The 4,255-nt window shown below is 38.8% G+C and overlaps 1 pseudogene; it reads right to left on the bottom strand.

The window, feature by feature from the left end:
- Positions 1 to 299: 299 nt before the first annotated feature.
- Positions 300 to 897, bottom strand: LOC135319770 (ubiquitin-conjugating enzyme E2 D2-like; annotated as a pseudogene).
- Positions 898 to 4,255: the final 3,358 nt, after the last annotated feature.

Here is a 4,255-nt window from a genome sequence, read left to right as displayed (position 1 = left end):
GACCAGTTAAACTTAGACCTTAAAGTAAAGGATGTGGGTAGAGTTTAATCTGGTTGGTCGTAACTTTCACCTAAGATGTAGGTCCTTAGCATGAAATGAATACAAAAACAGCTTTGTGTTCTTCGCCTTGCTTTTCGTAACTGTTTTGAGTTTAACAGGATTCCACTTAAAAAACCACCTCCTAAGGTCAGTGGAGCTTTTCTTCTCCTTTCAAGCACGCACCATACCCACCACCCCTCACCTTGCTGTTATCCAAATTGAAGTCAATAAGGAAAGCTTTTATTCTCGCACCGAGGTTATGCCTGGAGACCTGGCTTGTCACACACACACTTCTCCGCTAGGAGGCAATGTTGGTACAGAAGTACAGGAGTTCTAGTTTGTCGTTCCAAGTATGTGCAACACGCAGCACTGCTGTATCAGGTAAACATGTGCACGGGGGAAGATGAGGTGTGGGCACATAGAAAGCAGTCAGATGGAAATCAAAAGGACTTTCTCTTTCAGAGTTCCCCTATCTTTATTTGTAGAGGTTATCCAATCATTTCTTTAATTACATCACATACTTCTGAGTCCATTCCCGAGCTATTCTGTTGTGTTTTTCTCCATGTTTTGTAGGTCCTCTGGGCAGTCTCAGGCACTAAAGGATCATCTGGATTGGGGTCACACAGCAGAGAACAGATGGACAAGAGTACTTTTGAAATAGTGCTGGAGACCTCTGTGACTGTAGAATATCAGGACAAATGTTGCCATTACTGTTAATATTTGGATGATAAATTCTTGTAAATGCACCCTTAGGTAGTTTGAAGGGTAACCTGTTAGGAAAAGAATTGTCAAGAAAAATACTCCACCCTGATCAGGACGGTCATTTGGCCCCAATGACATAGCTTGCCAATGGAACATATCATCTCCAAAGGGACCTGTCCTGGGGGCTCCCGTGCCAGGTCATTCAAGGACGGGGACAGGGGAGGGACAGGGAAGGGGCGAGGGGGCACGAGGTCGCTTCAGTGATCTCAGATCCGCCAGAGAAGATGGGGAGATCCGGAGAGCGGCTCCGGCGGGACTGACTGAGGCCGGGGCCCAGCTGGCTTCTGAGCCTGCCGCAGCGGTCACCGCGCCACCCGGCGGCAGCCCCTGTATGCGGGCTCCGCGGCGCCTCTCGGTCGGACAGCCAGAGGGACTGCCTGCTGCAGGTGGGCGCTGTTTCATTCACGTTTAATCCCTGTTTTGGCCCAGGGGAAAAATTAACGATTCGAAATAACAGGTTTCGTTTTCATTCAACAATGAGACCTGAAATCTGAGTCACGCCTCCTCTTCAAATCATTTCAGTCATTTAGCCAGAGATATCACAGACCTCCGCCTCCCACTGTTTGACTCACACATCCTCTTGAAAATCAGACTTTCAAGGTAAACCCAGCTGATCTCATCATTAACCTGCCCTTTTGAGTGAACAGCACTTCACTGAAAATAAAACAGAGCCAACTGGCTGGGGAGTAACGTGGAGGATTAACTGGTAAGGGTGCTTGGGAGCCAAGCTTTGCTGAACATCGTGGACTTTGTTAAGGACACGAACTGTTTATGCACAGATGGTGGGAAGCATAATATGTTACAGGTGGAAAGGCCAATATTTAAAAACAAAACACAATAAAACAAAAAAATTATAATGGGTGCTTTCTAAAATTTGCGTGTATTTTACCTAAAGAAGCAAGCTGTCTTTAAAATGTATCACCTTTGAGAGGCTACACGATGGAGCCCTGAATCTCTCCCGTCTTCCTCCCTCCTCTAAACGTACTACAAAAGCCATTGACACGTGCTACTCCTGGCAGCATCTGAAATGTGCCCTTAATGTGAAAAGTGTATCAATATTTTAAGGCTTTATTTATATTCGTCCTCCTCTGTGATGACCTGCTGCTCTTATTCCAATCAAAATCTTCTCTTCGTTTTCTGTACTTTTGTAATTCAATTACCTCTACCCTTTGCAGCATGTTTCATATTTATTATGCATTTGGCCTTGGGGGCTAAAAGGCTAATATTCTGCAAGGGTTATACTTCGCATTGTTGCTAGGTCAGTTTCAGTAATGAACAAATGAAAAAATTAACGTTGTATCTGAACCTAATATACTTAAATTGTATGTTTCATTTATGTTAAAGTTATGCCTGAATATGCTTAAATAACTGAGGTTTTCTCACTGATTTAAGGGGAAAATTCAAAGACAAATTCTTATATGAATACGTACAATACAATGTTGCATTTATGCAACAGTACATGAAAATATAAATGTAACCTTATTTATTTATGAGAGTAAAGGTTTAATGAGACTGAAAGGTATGTTTGGAAGTCAAAGATTGTAATGCTTCACATTTTAGTTCTGTTTTCAGGAAAGTTACTGCTTTCCTGATTGAGTTTTGCTTTATATGATATATATTATTTAAAAGGAGACATCCCTTATTATAGGCTAAAAATCAGGAAAACTTTAAGTAAACCATTATGTAAACATGTTTATAGTGACTGAGCGAATGGCTGAAAAGTATAAAGGGAAGGATGGATTAAATTCATGACAACTGGAAAATTGAATAAAGGGTACATGAGATCACTATCTAGTATTTCTTGCACTTGCATGTGAATCTACAAATTATCTATAAGTAAAAAGGTTAAAATATTTTCACACTGAATATAGCATTTTATTTAAAAATGCATTATGGCTAAGAATACAAGAAAAATCTAGCAGCAAAGAAAATTATTGATGTAATTGGTCACATTAGCAGAGTCACGAAACAAAATCACGCGATCATCTTATTCAATGCAGGAAAAAGACATTTAATAAAATTCCACAAACTCTGAGTATAAAATGCCAGAACATTAGGAATGAAAGGGAGATTTCTAAATCTGATAGTGGTTACTTAGTAACAACCAACAACACACATCATTTTTAATGGTGAACACATTATAAACATTTTCTTTAAAAATCCATAGCAAAAGAAGGACGATGCAATGACAGCAGCTATTCAATGTTGTGCTGAGGGGCTCCACCATAACAGTGTGATGAGACAAAAAAAAGAAAACCACAAACGAAGTTATGATTGTCTATTCAGTCCTTGCCAGCATTTTTAATCTCAGCAGATACACAGAAATTGCTAAAAGATTCAGATCAATATCTTGCCACAGTTGTAACCTATTTGTGACACAGCAGGGTTCCACTGCAAATAGTGGGGAGCCCTGTACCATACAGTAAATCCATGTAGAAAAGGGCAGTCTTTTGGGAGAAAGCCTTCATCAAGTTTGCTGAATAAAATGTTAACAGAAAAACAGATACATTTCAATGCATTTTTAACAATGTGAAAAGAAATGTGCAGAACATCTGTGGTGATAATTATAAGATCATCCTTACACAGCACATCTAGGATTTACATAAATGCAGAAGTAGATGTGGATACAATAGTTAGTATCTTATAAAAACCATTTCTCCCCACAATCAATCTGTAAATGTAATGAATTTCTACTAAAAACTGATAAATTGGTACTCAAAGGCAGAGACAAGATAGCCAAGACAGTGTTGTATCAAACAAGAAGGGAGATAGAGTTTATCAGATATTGAGAGTTATATACATTATAAATCTTTAGTAATTAAGAGAGTATGATATTTTGTGTTTAGATGGTTGAAGACATGGACCAATGGAACAGAAAGAGAGCCCAGAAATAAACCCATAGACTTACAGTCAATTAATTTTTGACAAAGGAGGTAAGAAGATACAATTGAGTAAAGACAGTCTCTTCAGCAAGTGATGTTGGGAAAACTGGACAGCAGCATGTAAAGCAAAGAAGCTGGAACATTCCCTTACACCATACACAAAAATAGACTCAAAATGGATCAAAGACTTAAACATAAGAAAAGACTCTATAAACCTCCTAGAAGAAAATATAGATAAACCATTCTCTGACATAAATCTTAGCAATGTTCTTCTAGGGCAGTCTACCCAGGCAATAGAAATAAAAGCCAAAATAAACAAATGAGACCTAATTAAACTTATAAGATTTTGCACAGCAAAGGAAACCATAAGCAAAACAAAAGGACAACCTATGGAATGGGAGAAAATATTTGCAAATGATGCAACTGACAAAGGCTTAACTTCCAGAATATATAAACAGCATATATGACTCAATAACAAAACATCAAACAACTCAATCCAAAAATGGGCAGAAGACCTAAACAAGCAATTCTTCAATGAAGGCACACAGATGGCCAATAGGCACATGTAAAAA

Source organism: Camelus dromedarius, chromosome 31 (assembly GCF_036321535.1).
Source record: "Camelus dromedarius isolate mCamDro1 chromosome 31, mCamDro1.pat, whole genome shotgun sequence".
In the NCBI taxonomy this organism is placed as follows: domain Eukaryota; kingdom Metazoa; phylum Chordata; class Mammalia; order Artiodactyla; family Camelidae; genus Camelus; species Camelus dromedarius.
This window is presented reverse-complemented; position numbering and strand designations above follow the sequence as displayed.